Genomic DNA, 19,103 nt, shown 5'->3' on the forward strand with positions numbered 1-19,103 from the left:
ACAGCACTGTAAACCATGTCCAGAGATACGGTGAGGCATTGGCGTCAGATGTTGTCTTTCAGCATCTATAGAGATGTCGGTCGATCACGATACACTTGCAACTTCAGGTAACCCCAAAGCCAATAATCACACGGACTGAGGTCTGGGGACCTCGGAGGCCAAGCATGAGGAAAGTGGCGGCTGAGCACATGATCATCACCAAACGACGTGCACAAGAGATCTTTCATGCATCTAGCAATATGGGGTGGAGCACCATCCTGCATAAACATCGTATGTTCCAGCAGGTCTTTATCAGCCAGGCTGGGGATGATGCAATTCTGTAATACATCGGCGTACCTCTCACCCATCACGGTAGCAGTTTTGCTGTCTAGCGCCATCTGTCAAACATTTTGTTTGTTTTTTTTGTTGTTCTAATAAAACCCCATGTCATTCCAAGCATGTGTGTCAATTTTTACCTCTCTATCTACATTATTCCGTGGTTTATTAAGTTTTCAAATTTATAATGACTTGAAACTGCGATGGAAATGCCATATTTTACATATTCAAAAATTGTAAACTATTATACTTATATATGCCCTCAAAATCATTTAAGGGTTTCTTCCGCATCTAGTTTAGAAGGCAAATGGTGACTACACTGAAGGGCACTTCCATTCCTGACAAAACATCTCTTATTTATTGGGTTGTATCCTAACCTTTCTCACTGAGCTCGCATTCGGGAGGACGATGGTTCAATCCCGCGTCTGGCCATCCTGATTTAGGTTTTCCGTGATTTCCCTAAATCGCTCCAGGCAAATGCCGGGATGGTTCCTTTGGAAGGGCATAGCCGACTTCCTTCCCCACCCTTCCCTAATCCAATGAGACCGATGACCTTGCTGTCTGGTCTCCTGCCCCGAAACAACCCAACCCCTAACCTTTCCTTTAAATATCCTCTACTTCAATTGTAATAATTGGTTAGTGAAATTTGTAGCGAAGAACAAAGTGGTAGATAAAATCATCTGTGACTGATACATGGAGTAATGTAGCACACTATACTGACACGCCGTATTTCTAGATAGTGCAGACTTCTCTCTTCCTAGGTGGCAGTTTGCCACGAATCACGTTTTTGTTCATGTCACTACCACATCACGTTTTTACAGTGCACATATTAATGATTTTTACAGAGAAAACAATTCAAGCATTCAAAAGTTTTTCTGCTGTGTGTAATATGTCAGACTCTGCTTGCAAATCATCAGCAAGACAGATGGAACTTCAAATGTTGCAGTGTTGTGGAATTTTTTGGTGGTAGAAAGAAGATTTTATTATTTGAACAATATACATTACTGCACAAAATGAAAGAAGTAGTATATTAAAAAATGAAATAAATAAATGACAACAGATTAATCGAACAGGCTTGCAAAGGCATTTGACAAAAGACGTCAACAAGAAGCTGAATTTGAAAGTCAATAAATATTGACAAACAACATAAGTAAAGAAAAAAAGAACTGATAAAGACGACTTTAAAATAAGCATGTTGCAGATAGAAGGATTTCATGGCAATAAGGAAAAGAGAACAGATTCAAATTGGAAGGAGATGAAACGGAAACAGAGTGAGAATTTGAAACTGGCGCACAATGAGTAGAAGTCCTCAGTGGGTGGTGAGTGTGGGGGTGGGAAGGGGGGTGGCATGGAGGTGGGGAACTGGATTTATATCTATTGGCCCATACAATTTCTGCCATTTATGTGCCAAGACGCCAGAAAGACTTTTTCAGAGGCTGTTCTTGCAGCACACAAGCTGACACAGAGACTGGACTTCAGTCACATGAGTGAAATCTCTATGGAACAGAATCGTTATGGTGGTTAGCTGCAGACAGGCCAGCAGCCATGAAGTTGGCCAATGTTGGTGGAGAAGAGAGCAAGGTAGTGGGGGGCTTGACATCATCTGCAGTGCCTCCATGAACAAAAGTATTACACCAATTATGCAAAGCTACTGGCAGTTATGGAGTTACTTTTTCAGTAGTCATTTTACTCCCTGAATAAAAAACAAATAGTGAACTGTTCTATTTGGTACACAGGATATATGGAGTCGGCAGAAATACATTTGTACTTCAAAATAAATGTAGTGTTCTCCAAGGCAGGTTACGACACATGTGAGCATTATCAATAACTTGGTTTCGTTAGTCATAGTTGCAAAATACTAACACAACAGGTCTACAGAACAGAACGACTTGTACAAACTAACCTTGGGGGAAGATCAGCTTGAGTTCCAGAGAAATGCAGGAACATGTGAAGCAAATATGATCCCACAACTTATCTTAGAGCAGGGGCTGCCAGGAATCCTGCACATGTGCGGTGCACTTGCACGCGTGCAGTTAACAGGTGTTCCGCGTGCACACAGGGGCAAGCTGGCCACCCGCTTATCTCCCATCCCCACCATACCTTCTGTCCGCTCCTTCCTCTGTAATGCGTTTTGTTTCCTAGCTTGCTTTATTGAGTGAATGAATAAGGTTAGTAGGAGTGCTTGAAAGAAATCATGGTGTGAAAGAGTACCTATTACCTACGATACGTTTTATTTAATTATCACAGGTGGAGTTTACAATACATTTAATATCTGGAACAAAATTTCTACATACAGACAAACACAAACAGTTACGTAAATTTTCATCACTGATGTTTGCTCTTAACCGAGACTTATTAATTCAGCAAATGGTTTTCCAGCTCTCGCTATATTAAGCGCAGTCTTATAACTTGCACATACCGCTGGGCTATTATTGTTGTCGTCCTGAAAACTTGAAAACAGTGCTCCATAAAATGTTAAATGAGTTAGATGAGAGACATGACGAGAGAAAATCGCAGATCTCTCGTGACAACAGCAAGTACGACAAATTCAAATGGCTCTGAGCACTATGGGACTTAACTGCTGTGGTCATCAGTCCCCTAGAACTTAGAACTACTTAAACCTAACTAACCTAAGGACATCACACACATCTATGCCCGAGGCAGGATTCGAACCTGCGACCATAGTGGTTGCGGGGTTCCAGACTGTAGTGCCTAGAACCGCTCGGCCACTCCGGCCGGCCAACTACGACAGATTCATCTGGTATCGTCAGATCGCTCTTCTTAAGCTCAGTCAATTCCCCATCCGCTCAGAATCCGACAATAAATTGTACTCGTACTTGTGAAATTTATTATAATGGCCTTCAATACTAAACTTCCGTTGACCAGCGAGAATACTGCCAAATTAAACATTTCGAATTTTCACGTTTTTGCACAAAGAAAAAATGATTACTTTTTAAAAGATAGCAAATCTCCACTTCTCCGTTTCTTGAAATACAACGTTCACTACATAGTGCTCGCTTCGCATCAACGTCCGCAGCTTAGCCTGGCACTACACTGCCGCAACCTGCCGGTTGTCGCCACAGCTCCGGTCGACGCCTGCACGCGAGCAGCACACGTACAGCGCTGTGCGCTCATGAGCCGCGTGCAACGTTTGCCCGCCCCTGTCTTAGAGGCTGGGCTGAAGAAAAGCAACCCAAATTCATAGCATTTGTAAATTTATAAAAAGCTTTTGACAACGTTGCTACAATACACCCTTTGAAATTCTGAAGGTAGCAGGAATGAAACACAGGGACGAAAAAGTTATAAATAACTCATATAGAAATCAGAATGCAGTTATATTATAGAGGACATGAAAGATGAACAGTAATTGGGAAGAAGAGAATCAGGCTTGGGGCCTATCTCCCATGTTAATTAATTTGTACAATGAATGAGCACTTAAGGAAACCAAGGAGAAATCTGGAAAGGGAATTAAAGTTCACAAAAAAGAAACAAAAGAATGGATTGTCAATGACACTGTAAAATCTGTCAGAGATGGCAAACAACTTGGAAGAGCTGCTGAATGAAAAGTACTGTCATGAAAAGAGAGTATACGATGAAGAAAGTGTAAATTAAGTAATCTGGAATGTAATCAAATTAAATTAGATGATGCTGAGGGAAGTAGATTAGGAGAGTAGATACTAACAGTAGTAGAAGAGTTCTGCTATTCTTACAGCAAAATAATTGAAAAAGGCTGACATAAGGAGGACATAAAATGCAGACAGCATTCTCAAAAAAGAAAAATTTGTTAAAACTGAATATAACTTTAAGTGTTAGGAAGTGGTGGTGGTGATGATGATGACGATGACAATGTTTGGTTTATGGGGCAGTCAACTGTGCAGTCATCAGCAGCCATACAAAGTCCCAATTTTTACACAGCCCAACTAGTCACTGTCACGAATAATGATGAAATGATAAGGACAACACAAACACCCAGTCCCCGGGCAGAGAAAATCCCCAACCTGAATGGGAATCGAACCCAGGACCTCGTGATTCTGACGCAGCAATGCTAGTCAGTAGACCACGAGCTGCAGACATGTTAGGAAGTCTTTTCTGAAAGTATTAGTCTGGAGTGTAGCCATACTGGAAATGAAATGTGGATGATAAACATTACAGACAAAAGTAGGATAGAAGGTTTGAAAATATGGTGTCACAAAAGGATGCTTAAGATTAGATGGACAGATCAAGTAACTCATGCACAGGTACTGCACTGGATTCAAAAGAAAAGATATTTATTGCACAATGTTACTAAAAGAAGGAATCAGTTGACAGCACACATCCTGTTACATCAAGTAGTAGTTAATCTGCTAATGGTGAGAAGCGAGAGTGTGTGCGTGGAGTGGGGCAGGGGGAGGGGGATAAAAAGTTGAGGAGGAATAAAAGGCTTGACTAGGGTAAGCAGGTTCAACCAGAAGAAAGATGTAGTCACTGGTATTATGCAGCAATGAAGAGGTATGCACGTGAACAGACTAGTGGTTCAAACCAATCTTTGGACTGAAGGCCACAAAAACATTACTATGTGACTTTGTGGATAAGTGTCAGTCTGCACTCCTTTGATGTCCACGACTATTTTAAGAGTGCTGGTGAGGGCACACTTCCTTGCTGAATCTCTCTATTTGTTCTCCACTATTCAGATTTTTTTGCCATCTATTGCAACACAATTCAGGCATGAATTCCTTATGACAGTTTTAGTCTATTCAGACCCTGTCAAATCTCTCTGATTCTACAGTGCCATATGTCTTTTGGATATCTATGAATGCAATTACAATATCTTTCCCAAGTTCCTATTTCTCTTCTACTACGTGCATAACTGTAAATATGACAGCTACAGTTGATCTTCCAAGAGGAAATCATTGGTGCTGTTGTCTTATTTTTTTTTTTTTTTTTTGTTCCTGGTCTTCTGTAATGTTATAATTTTATAAAGCTCAAGCAATGGCACAGTAATGCTATTCCTCTGTAGTTCTCATAGAGCATCCTATTACCTGCTTGAAAACAGGTATGATAATGGCCTTTGTCCAATCATCAGGAGTTTCTCCATAGGTCCATAATATCCTCTCTATTCTATACAGCACTGAATTACAATAGCTCCTACTGAGCAAGGTGGCATAGCGGTTAGCACAACGGGCTCGCAGTCGGGAGGATGATGGTTCAAACCAATGTCCTGCCATCTTGATTTAGGTTTTCTGTGATTCCCCTAAATCACTTCAGGCAAATGTCAGGATGGTTCCTTTGAAAGGGCAAGGCTGACTTCCTTCCTCATCCTTTCATAATGTGATGGGACCAATGACATTGCTGTTTTATCCCCTCCCCCAAATCAAACAACCAACAGCTCCTGTAGCTTTTATCATTTCCACCGTGATGTCATCCTCTAAAGGAGCTTCAACATTTTTCATTCCATATACAGCTATTCCTCTGTAGTTCTCATAGAGCATCCTGTTACCTGCTTGAAAACAGGTATGATAATGGCCTTTGTCCAATCATCAGGAGTTTCTCCATAGGTCCATAATATCCTCTCTATTCTATACAGCACTGAATTACAATAGCTCCTACTGAGCAAGGTGGCACAGCGGTTAGCACAACGGGCTATTATATATAATGGTACTTCTTTCATTTCCCTCCATTTCATTATGTTTATTTTTTTTTTGTCTTGTCTTTTGTATAGGTTTGGAAAGTATTCTTTCTATACTTTCCACCTTTCTTCTTCCTCCCACATAAATTTCCATCTTTGTTGATGCCTTTTTAAGTATTTTCTTTTTGTTTCCTTTTACTATGTTACATGTGCTATAATGTCTTCTTGTTATCCTTAAAATTCTCTTCTATTTCTTTTGTGAATTTTTCCCAAGACGTCTACTTAGACAATGCTATAATTTTCCTTGCTGCTCTGTTTAGTTGTTTCCATTTGTCTTTATTATGTTTCATTCCGTTTTAACTATTTTCTCCATGTGTTACTCTTCTTCTTCTTGACTGCTCCTGCAATTCTCTCTTTCCACCATGGAATTTCTTTGTGTGTGACTTTTGTTGATGTCCTTCCACATGTTTCTTCTTCTGTCTCCACTAAGGCCTGAACAAACCTTCTCCATTCTTCATCTCATCTTTGAGAAACTGTGTCTTAATCAATCTCTTTGGTTTCTCTACCTTTCAGTTTCTGACATCTGATTTTTGACTATCTTTTTCTCCTTGTTTACCATATCTTAATTTGTGGCTGCTGTGATGATTAATGTTTGATTTCCCTTTCACTTCTCTTGTACATTTTCTGATTTCTTCATTTATTATTACATAGTGTATTATGGATTTCTGTTGACAATTCTAACTGTATATGGTAAACTGGTGACTCACTCTTTCCTTCTACTACCCATTACCAAAGATACAATTTTTTTCAGGCTTGTCTTTAGTAACATCTCCTCTTCATCATTTCTGTGATCTTCTCCGTGTTTTGTTATGGCTGTTTCATATCCTTCTCTATATTTTCAACTCTAGTATTAAACTCACTGCTTTGTTAGACGTTACAGCGTCCTAGATACAGTGATAAGCTACTTGTTTTCATTTGTCTCCCGTCCTATTTGAGCAGCATAAACCTGGATTAACATCAAGGACATTTGTTTCTATGATTAACTTAACTTTAATTATTCTGTTGCACAAATTTTCCAAATGAAGTACTCTGGTCACCATTTCTTTAGTCACTATTATTGTGACACTGTTCGCTTTTTTGTCCCTTACTAACAACCACATTTTATATGCTTTTTTTGTCAGATCCTTACTACCATCCCCATTTTTCTTACTTCACTTAGTTCAATTATCGGTATGAACCTCTGTCATGGTCCGTGTGCTCTCCTGAATTCCTGCATTATTTTCCAATGATACTACATTACTAGTCCCAGTTCTTCCATTTATCTTTAGAAAAATCTGACTTTCTACAGTGCCAAGTTGCTCGTCATATCTGACAGATTGGCTCGAAGGCTTTGTTACTTTTGGTACTGGTTTATTCACCGATTAACTAGAGGCCTGAAAAATTTGCGTCTGCAATAAGTGCAGATATAGATATGAATGATGGCTGAAAATGTGAAAATACAAATTTACCTAATAAATACTATTTCAAAGTAAATCGTATCCAGATGAACTATTTTATTCCAAGCAGCTTAATTTCTACGTCAGTCACTTGAGTGCTCAGTTGACTGCACTGTGCAGATGGGAGCTATCCTTACAGCACATGCTTCATTTCCATAACCTTACTGGCATAAACCTATGGTAACTCACTGCCCCTCACCCTCCACCCAATTTTGTGTGTGTGTGTGTGTGTGTGTGTGTGTGTGTGTGTGTGTACACGTGCACGCCCCATCCCCTGCCCACTTTGTGTCCCCACATCAGCTAGTTGTGTGCTGTTATCTACAATGCCGTGTGCCCAGCTGTTTACCATTTGTCCCCTCTGCCTGCATTTCTAGCCAGCCCACAGATGGCTCTCCACTCTCACCATGAGCCACTTCTCCCCAACCACTCCCTGCCTCCTACCTCTCTCCATCCCTCAATCTACCCCAACCCACAGCCCTGCCACACCCTAAGGCACTCACTGTGGGGCCAGGAAAGAACTGGCAGTCAGCTGAAGGATGAAAATGGATGTAAAAGAAAGTGCATTCCAAAAGCTAGCCAGGCTCTGTATCTTTTGTTTGTGTACCTATCGACGAAACAGCACTTCTGTCTTTCAGTGAGTTGTCTCCTTTATTTCTAAATTCTTCATAGAATCAAAATAAGTGCACTGCAGATTACGTAATTATTTAACCGAGTCAGAAAATAAAGATAATGTTTAAAACACCTTAAACCAGAGAATTCTGTGCACCAGCAAGAAATGCTGCTGCTTCTCAACAGAAACAGTAATTTGCTGAAAGCTTAAACACATCGAAAAGAAGAGAACACTAATTTGGAAAAAAACAGTTGAAGTGTTGGCAGAAGCAAATACTCCACTTAAAAAGTTCTTACATGGAACATAGCAACTATTTATTCTCTTTTATTATTATTTTATCTTTGGTAACTGTTTTTTCTTCATCTTCAGGTATTTAATATGACAAACTTTAAATTTGTATGTTTGATCATTTAAAAGGAGGAGGAAAGAAAAAAAGGATCCTTATTATGTCAAACACAGAAGCTAATTTTTCCAAAACAGATGCTACATTTCGAGGCCCCTATATGATTACTGATGCCAAACTTAAAAAATGAATAAATTTAATATGAGGCTGTTGTTTTGCTGTAGTTTTTCAACAATTAACTATATCATGTTTGAAGATACACACTGGATATTACATTTGGACCATATTTGTTTGTTAATGAATGGAAATGTCCAAAAATTATTTCATATGACATTAATCAATGAATATACAAGCAAAGTAGCTTAATTTTCTGATGCTTTCAACAACAAAATCAGCAAGTCTAAGTGTATAGTTTTGGATTACTGTTTTTTGTGCTGATAACGAATTTCAACGTTGCTACCTCATTGCCCTGGCAAAAAAAAAAAAAAAAAACCACTTGAAAACAACACATTTTTTGAAACTGCCATTCAAGACTTAATTCCACACAATTTTGTTCTTAATGGTTTATTTTGTCTGGTGTCAATACTTGGGGAACAAGCACATATACAATAAGCATATACAATAAGGGGCTGGAACACACTGTTTGTTACCTCTTATTGCATTTTCAGTCAATCCTTTTGTTCTTGTTCACTTTCTCTGTCTACCTGTAGCTCCCACCCTCCAGATTTCAATGAAACTCCCAAGTATAAAACAGTTTAAAATTACATTTAAAGTTTGTTGGAAGTCATTAAATGCTCTCATTATTAAATATTAGATGAATATTATATGGGTTGCTTGTGCTCCATTTTAAGAAAATCAAGTTCTTCACACATTTCAATATTTATGACATATCTCCTGAACAGTGGGTCGGATAATGATACAATTTTGCAGCAACATTCAGTGGTGTATGTGGATACTGTGCCAAATTAGTAAAAAAGCTATAATAAATTAAAAACATCATACCTCATGCTGAAGTTTTATTGCATGAACAGCGAAAACGTAGTAAGCGATAAACTCCTTTTTTTTCCCATTCATTATTTTGAGAGGGGATAACAGTGAGAAAAAGTTCCAAGAAGGTTTGAAATTGTGTATGAAGTTCATTGGAAGTCACTAAGTGCTCCCATTCTCAAATACTGGATAAATATAGTCTGGGTAATTTGTGTGTGATGAATTACGGTGCCTCAAGGCAGGCAGTTCCTTACGTCAAGACTTAACTTCTTGTATTAAATCTCCAATATAAGAACATACCTCTTATGGAGCAGTTTATGACAGCATTTAAAATTTTTAAATTTGGTCAATAATCATATGAAATACTGAGAATCAGATTTCTGTTGTCTCTGAATGCCTGAAAAAGTGAAGGGTTTGAATAGTTTTTGTGAGAATTTAAAATCAATACCCTGCTTGTTGAATAATCTTTTATGTTGCTATATAGATAACTATATTTTTATTCTGTGAAATTGTATTGTACAACAGTTCATATAACAGTGTTTACTTTGTTAATGTGTGTGTAATAAATCTTATCATTCCAAAAAGATACCACCAGGAAATTACTCTGCTAACAGGTTATGGACCCATTATGCATACTCCAATATAATATTCTAAAAAAAAGTATATCATCATCATTGGTTACCAGAAATTAGTGGCAGTCTGTGGCAATAGGGAACAACTTAATCACAAATACAATGGTTTCCATAAACACCAATTCGCTACCCCTGCTCAAACAGCTGATGGGAAGAAAAAACTTTAGTATGTGGCAACTCCTGATGCAAAATAACAGACGTAACTGAAGTGTACACAGCAAGAGACTTACGTGAAAGTTCCACGAGAAGATACAGATACAAAGACAGTGAAAAATGCTGATATTAAAAGCCTAAAAAGGCAGTGTATGGATTGAATCAATGTGGTCACTGCTGGAACTTGAATGAGACATTACTCTGTTGAATCTAAACTAGAAGAGATCAAAAGCTGATCCTTTTGTCTATTACAAAATTCAAGGTTCAGACATTTTAATAGTTGCTGTTTATTTGGATGATATGCTAATTTTCAGTAATGATTAACGAGAGAAGGATGTTTTCAAAAACAAACTAAGAGTAAAATTCAAGATGAAAGATCTTGGAGAAGGTTCTAATTGTTTAGGTATTCGAATTACTAAGAGCCACAAGAAAGGTTATTTGTGGATGGACCAGACACATTATGTGGAGCAAATTCTCAACAGATTCAATATGAAACAGTCCAACCCGATATCTACCCCACTGGACAATATCCATGTGCTCACTCATGATAGGAGTCTAAAAACCAAACAAGAGCAAGAATCTATGAAGAACATTCCATATTGTGTAGCAACAGGACGTTTAATGTACACTCAGTCAGAAAATAGACTGGACCTAGCTTATTCGATAGGAATTGTCACACATTTTTGTAAGAATCTGGGTGGCAGGCAGCTGTGAGGATCTTTAGCTATCTAAAAGATATCAAGGCAATGAAGCTATTGTTTTCTAAAGAAGAGGACCCCGCATAATATGTTACTTTCGGAATACAGAAAGTCGACAACCGGGTATCTGTTTCAATTTCAAAGTAATGGCAGAACACACAAATAAGAGACTCAACAATCTCTTATTTGTGTGTTCTGCCATTACTTTTGACTGCCAGGCTTTCAGAGCCGGTGGCTCTTTCTTCAGAGAGAAGGGTTGAAGGGGGAAGGAAGAAGGGTGAAAGAAAAGGACTGGAGAGGTCTAGGAAAAGGGATAGATTTTGGGAAAGTCACCCAGAACCGTGTGTCAGGGGAGACTGACCATAAGGGTCCCCTGACATGCGGTTATCAATAATTGATTGTTTTTGTTGTTACATGCTTAAATTTCAAGGAGCAGTGATACCCCGGCAGAGTCAGAAACAGTCAACAATAGCTAGAGCTTAAAAGGACAACAGTGAACTATCTCCAACCCACGTAACAACACAGCAATTTACTTGTCTAAGACTAGTGGCCACAAGAGACAAACCAAACAAATAGATGCAAGACATCATCATATAAGAGAAATATTTTCAGCTCAAGGCACTGGAGTACATAGCTTCAGAGCAAACACTGCCAGACATGATGACATCCACCGACCTAAGATTTTGGAGTGATTTTTTTTTTAATGTCTTTCGCGTTTTTTTGCAGGCATGAGTCAAGTGGGAGGTGTGAGAATTTAGACTATGTCTCGCATGTTAAATAGTCTTTTGTAGTGCTGTGAGTAACTATGGATGTTCTACATTTTCAATCTGTGAAACTGTATTGTACAAACATTTGTGTAAAATCATTATTTGTGTAAGGGTTTTTACCTTGTTAATGTGTGCGTAGTAAATCTTAGTGTTCCAATCAGATACTGCTAGAAATTTATTCTGCTAACAGTTTTATCTGTGGTAATGCACTGGAGAATGAAAGAGCAATGACAGAAGCAAGTCTGGGAAGGTTGGGGAGGGCGATTGTGTCAAAATGAATCATCAATAACTACACAAAAATGTCAGAAAAATGTATAAATGAAAAGTTGGTTTGCTGGTCATGGAAAAAGGAATCAACACTGAGGTGAGGCCTAATGGTTATGTTCATTTACATCAGTCTTTGCAATAAAAACAGCAAGAATATTGCTCTTCCTCAATGATCAAAATCAAGTTCCCAAGGTTAAACACAATTTCATGTACAGTCATTGGAAAAAAGTAATGAAACTGTCTAAGAAACTCTCTGTTAAGTTTGGACAAGCCAGAATACAATGTGTTCAACTTACTGCAGACTTAATAACAGCAGATGGATAGCCTTATCTTTTCTGCATGAAAAAGCTTTATGCACGATGACAGACAGTAGAGAGAAAAGGACTAGTCTTTTCAGAAATAAAACTGAGGTATCAATGCAGACAATTTTTCCTTCTTTTTGGGGGGGGGGGGGGGGGGGGGGGGGGGGGGATAAGAATTCTCAGATACCTCTGGGTGAACTGCTGGATAAGACTGAAATCGCTTTTGTCTAGACACACAAACTGTTAAACCTCAGCTTCTTAGAAATTTTGGAAATAGATAATTGCATATGCAAAACAAAATTCAGTTGTATGCTTCAAAACAACATGATCAAATCATTTCACCTTCAGAGAAAGAAGAGGTATGTTCAGACAGCAGCTGCAATAATTCTCAAAGCATACTGCGCCTCACTTCACTAATACGAGGTGCATTCAAGTTCTAAGGCCTCCGATTTTTTTTCTCCGGACTGGAAAGAGATAGAAACATGCGCATTGTTTTAAAATGAGGCTGCGTTCATTGTCAATACGTCCCAGAGATGGCAGCATCGTACGGCAGATGGAATTTTACCGCCAGGGGCGAGAATGAGAACTGTTTTAAATACTTAAAATGGCGACGTTTTCCTTACTTGAACAGCGTGCAACCATTCGTTTTCTGAATTTGCATGGTGTGAAACCAATTGAAATTCATCGACAGTTGAAGGAGACATGTGGTGATGGAGTTATGGATGTGTCGAAAGTGCGTTTGTGGGTGCGACAGTTTAATGAAGGCAGAATATCGTGTGACAACAAACCGAAACAACCTCGGGCTCACACAAGCCGGTCTGACGATATGATCGAGAAAGTGGAGAGAATTGTTTTGAGGGACCGCCAAATGACTGTTGAACAGATCGCCTCCAGAGTTGGCATTTCTGTGGGTTCTGTGCACACAATCCTGCGTGACGACCGGAAAATGCGAAAAGTGTCATCCAGGTGGGTGCCACGAATGCTGACAGACGACCACATGGCTGCCCGTGTGGCATGCAATGTTGACACGCAATGACAACATGAATGGGACTTTCTTTTCGTCAGTTGTGACAATGGATGAGACGTGGATGCCATTTTTCAATCCAAAAACAAAGCGCCAGTCAGGTCAATGGAAGCACACAGATTCACCGCCACCAAAAAAATTTCGGGTAACCGCCAGTGCTGAAAAAATGATGGTGTCCATGTTCTGGGACAGCGAGGGCGTAATCCTTACCAACTGCGTTCCAAAGGGCACTACGGTAACAGGTGCATCCTACGAAAATGTTTTGAAGAACAAATTCCTTCCTGCACTGCAACAAAAACGTCCGGGAAGAGCTGCGCGTGTGCTGTTTCACCAAGACAACACACCCGCACATCGAGCTAACGTTACGCAACAGTTTCTTCGTTATAACAACTTTGAAGTGATTCCTCATGCTTCCTACTCACCTGACCTGGCTGCTAGTGACTTCTGGCTTTCTCCAACAATGAAAGACATTCTCTGTGGCCGCACGTTCACCAGCCGTGCTGCTATTGCCTCAGCGATTTTCCAGTGGTCAAAACGGACTCCTAAAGAAGCCTTTGCCGCTGCCATGGAATCATGGCGTCAGCGTTGTGAAAAATGTGTACATCTCAAGGGCGATTACATCGAGAAGTAATGCCAGTTTATCGGAGGCCTTAGAACTTGAATCCACCTCGTATATGATACCCACCAGCAGACATTTTTAGAAGAAACCAAGGAGAGAATGAGCCATTACAATGAAGCACAAAAAAAAATGCATCATCAATTTATGACCAAATAAAAACTAAATTTTTAAAATATTTCTGGGGAAAATCCAAGTGGGTACATTTAAGGATTTGTAATTAATAAAAAAGCAAATTCTCAAAACTGCTCCAAAACTATATGGGTGAAAAAAAATCATCACAAGAATTTTACATATTTAGTTTTATATCTTTCCTTTCAGCCATACTCTATAGTTAGTTAATGATGACGATAAAATTCTGGCCCCTTCATAATGGAATGATGTAGCATTTTTCCTTTCAGGTGAAGTGTTAAAGCGAAAACAGTTGTTTTTAAATGATCTGTCATTAGGAGATGAGATGTCAGTCACATAATTAGATGTCAGTGAGGATAAGGGAAATCATAACTACATCCACAAGTCTCTCATGCACATCAGAAAATATTGTTGTTGTGGTCTTCAGTCCAGAGACATGCAGCTCTCCATGCTACTCTATCCTGTGCAAGCTTCTTCATCTCCTAGTACCTACTGCAACCTACATCCTTCTGAATCTGTTTAGTGTATTCATCTCTTGGTCTCCCTCTACGATTTTTACCCTCCAAGCTGCCCTCCAAATGCTAAATTGGTGATCCCTTGATGCCTCAGACTATGCCCTACCAACTGACCCCTTCTTCTAACCAAGCTTTGCCACAAATTTCTCTTCTCTCCAATTCTATTCAATACCTCCGCATTAGTTATGTGATCTACCCATCTAATCTTCAGCATTCTTCTGTAGCACCACATTTCAAAAGCTTATATTCTCTTCGTGTCTAAACTATGTATCGTCCACGTTTCACTTCCATACATGGCTACACTTCATACAAATACTTTCAGAAATGACTTCCTGACACTTAAATCTATACTCAATGTTAACAAATTTCTCTTCTTCAGAAACGCTTTCCTTGCAATTGCCAGTCTACATTTTATATCCTCTCTACTTCGACCATCATCAGTTATTTTGCTTCCCAAATAGCAAAACTCCTTTACTACTTTAAGTCTCTCATTTCCTAATCTAATTCCCACAGTATCACCCAATTTAATTCGACTACATTCCATTATCTTTGTTTTGCTTTTGTTGACGTTCATCTTGTATCCTCCTTTCAAGACACTGTCCATTCCATTCAGCTGCTCTTCCAGGTCCTATGCTGTCTCTGACAGAATTACAATGTCATCAGCGAACCTCAAAGTTTTTATTTCCTCTCCATGAATTTTAATTCCTACTCCAAATTTTTCTTTTGCTTCCTTTACTGCTTGCTCAATATACAGATTGAATAACATTGGGGAGAGGCTACAACCCTGTCTCACTCCCTTCCCAACTACTGCTTCCCTTTCATGCCCGTACGCTCTTGTAACTGCCTTCTGGTTTCTGTACAAATCGTAAATAGCCTTTTGCTCCCTGTGATTTACCCCTACCACCTTCAGAATTTGAAAGAGAGTATTCCAGTCAATATTGTCAAAAGCTTTCTCTAAGCCTACAAAAGCTAGAAACGTAAGTTTGCCTTTCCTTAATCTATTTTCTAAGATAAGTCATAGGGTCAGTACTGCCTCAGGTGTTCCAACATTTCTACGGAATCCAAACTGATCTTCCCCGAGGTTGGCTTCTACCAGTTTTTCCATTCGTCTGTAAAGAATTCGCATTAGTATTTTGCAGCCGTGGCTTATTAAACTAATAGTTTGGTTAGCGCTGGCAGGTTGATACACACACAAGCAAACACAAACATACACACAAAATTCTAGCTTTCGCAACCAACGGTTGCCTCATCAGAAAAGAGGGAAGGAGAGGGAAGGATGAAAGGATGTGGGTTTTAAGGGAGAGGGTAAGGAGTCATTCCAATCCCGGGAGCGGAAAGACTTACCTTAGTGGGAAAAAAGGACAGGTATACACTCACACACACACACACACACACACACACACACACACACACACACACACACACATATCCATCCACACAAACAGACACAAGCAGACATATTTAAAGACAAAGAGTTTGGGCAGAGATGTCAGTCGAGGCGGTAATTTGCTGAAAGCTTAAACACATCAAAAAGAAGAGAACACTAATTTGGAAAAAAACAGTTGAAGTGTTGGCAGAAGCAAATACTCCACTTAAAAAGTTCTAACATGGAACATAGCAACTATTTATTCTCTTTTATTATTATTTTATCTTTGGTAACTGTTTTTTCTTCATCTTCAGGTATTTAATATGACAAACTTTAAATTTGTATGTTTGATCATTTAAAAGGAGGAGGAAAGAAAAAAAGGATCCTTATTATGTCAAACATAGAAGCTAATTTTTCCAAAACAGATGCTACATTTCGAGGCCCCTATATGATTACTGATGCCAAACTTAAAAAATGAATAAATTTAATATGAGGCTGTTGTTTTGCTGTAGTTTTTCAACAATTAACTATATCATGTTTGAAGATACACACTGGATATTACATTTGGACCATATTTGTTTGTTAATGAATGGAAATGTCCAAAAATTATTTCATATGACATTAATCAATGAATATACAAGCAAAGTAGCTTAATTTTCTGATGCTTTCAACAACAAAATCAGCAAGTCTAAGTGTATAGTTTTGGATTACTGTTTTTTGTGCTGATAACGAATTTCAACGTTGCTACCTCATTGCCCTGGCAAAAAAAAAAAAAAAACCACTTGAAAACAACACATTTTTTGAAACTGCCATTCAAGACTTAATTCCACACAATTTTGTTCTTAATGGTTTATTTTGTCTGGTGTCAATACTTGGGGAACAAGCACATATACAATAAGCATATACAATAAGGGGCTGGAACACACTGTTTGTTACCTCTTATTGCATTTTCAGTCAATCCTTTTGTTCTTGTTCACTTTCTCTGTCTACCTGTAGCTCCCACCCTCCAGATTTCAATGAAACTCCCAAGTATAAAACAGTTTAAAATTACATTTAAAGTTTGTTGGAAGTCATTAAATGCTCTCATTATTAAATATTAGATGAATATTATATGGGTTGCTTGTGCTCCATTTTAAGAAAATCAAGTTCTTCACACATTTCAATATTTATGACATATCTCCTGAACAGTGGGTCGGATAATGATACAATTTTGCAGCAACATTCAGTGGTGTATGTGGATACTGTGCCAAATTAGTAAAAAAGCTATAATAAATTAAAAACATCATACCTCATGCTGAAGTTTTATTGCATGAACAGCGAAAACGTAGTAAGCGATAAACTCCTTTTTTTTCCCATTCATTATTTTGAGAGGGGATAACAGTGAGAAAAAGTTCCAAGAAGGTTTGAAATTGTGTATGAAGTTCATTGGAAGTCACTAAGTGCTCCCATTCTCAAATACTGGATAAATATAGTCTGGGTAATTTGTGTGTGATGAATTACGGTGCCTCAAGGCAGGCAGTTCCTTACGTCAAGACTTAACTTCTTGTATTAAATCTCCAATATAAGAACATACCTCTTATGGAGCAGTTTATGACAGCATTTAAAATTTTTAAATTTGGTCAATAATCATATGAAATACTGAGAATCAGATTTCTGTTGTCTCTGAATGCCTGAAAAAGTGAAGGGTTTGAATAGTTTTTGTGAGAATTTAAAATCAATACCCTGCTTGTTGAATAATCTTTTATGTTGCTATATAGATAACTATATTTTTATTCTGTGAAATTGTATTGTACAACAGTTCATATAACAGTGTTTACTTTGTTAATGTGTGTGTAATAAATCTTATCATTCCAAAAAGATACCACCAGGAAATTACTCTGCTAACAGGTTATGGACCCATTATGCATACTCCAATATAATATTCTAAAAAAAAGTATATCATCATCATTGGTTACCAGAAATTAGTGGCAGTCTGTGGCAATAGGGAACAACTTAATCACAAATACAATGGTTTCCATAAACACCAATTCGCTACCCCTGCTCAAACAGCTGATGGGAAGAAAAAACTTTAGTATGTGGCAACTCCTGATGCAAAATAACAGACGTAACTGAAGTGTACACAGCAAGAGACTTACGTGAAAGTTCCACGAGAAGATACAGATACAAAGACAGTGAAAAATGCTGATATTAAAAGCCTAAAAAGGCAGTGTATGGATTGAATCAATGTGGTCACTGCTGGAACTTGAATGAGACATTACTCTGTTGAATCTAAACTAGAAGAGATCAAAAGCTGATCCTTTTGTCTATTACAAAATTCAAGGTTCAGACATTTTAATAGTTGCTGTTTATTTGGATGATATGCTAATTTTCAGTAATGATTAACGAGAGAAGGATGTTTTCAAAAACAAACTAAGAGTAAAATTCAAGATGAAAGATCTTGGAGAAGGTTCTAATTGTTTAGGTATTCGAATTACTAAGAGCCACAAGAAAGGTTATTTGTGGATGGACCAGACACATTATGTGGAGCAAATTCTCAACAGATTCAATATGAAACAGTCCAACCCGATATCTACCCCACTGGACAATATCCATGTGCTCACTCATGATAGGAGTCTAAAAACCAAACAAGAGCAAGAATCTATGAAGAACATTCCATATTGTGTAGCAACAGGACGTTTAATGTACACTCAGTCAGAAAATAGACTGGACCTAGCTTATTCGATAGGAATTGTCACACATTTTTGTAAGAATCTGGGTGGCAGGCAGCTGTGAGGATCTTTAGCTATCTAAAAGATACCAAGGCAATGAAGCTATTGTTTTCTAAAGAAGAGGACCCCGCATAATATGTTACTTTCGGAATACAGAAAGTCGACAACCGGGTATCTGTTTCAATTTCAAAGTAATGGCAGAACACACAAATAAGAGACTCAACAATCTCTTATTTGTGTGTTCTGCCATTACTTTTGACTGCCAGGCTTTCAGAGCCGGTGGCTCTTTCTTCAGAGAGAAGGGTTGAAGGGGGAAGGAAGAAGGGTGAAAGAAAAGGACTGGAGAGGTCTAGGAAAAGGGATAGATTTTGGGAAAGTCACCCAGAACCGTGTGTCAGGGGAGACTGACCATAAGGGTCCCCTGACATGCGGTTATCAATAATTGATTGTTTTTGTTGTTACATGCTTAAATTTCAAGGAGCAGTGATACCCCGGCAGAGTCAGAAACAGTCAACAATAGCTAGAGCTTAAAAGGACAACAGTGAACTATCTCCAACCCACGTAACA

The 19,103-nt window shown here is 38.5% G+C and overlaps 1 protein-coding gene across 1 annotated transcript in view; it reads right to left on the reverse strand.

Annotated features, from left to right (window-relative positions):
- Nucleotides 1-19,103, reverse strand: part of LOC126481187 (uncharacterized) — a 402,240-nt gene that overhangs the window by 138,716 nt on the left and 244,421 nt on the right. The gene's annotated exons all lie outside the window — the stretch shown is intronic.

The sequence above is a fragment of the Schistocerca serialis genome, chromosome 5 (genome assembly GCF_023864345.2).
Source record: "Schistocerca serialis cubense isolate TAMUIC-IGC-003099 chromosome 5, iqSchSeri2.2, whole genome shotgun sequence".
Classification (NCBI taxonomy): Eukaryota; Metazoa; Arthropoda; class Insecta; order Orthoptera; family Acrididae; genus Schistocerca; species Schistocerca serialis.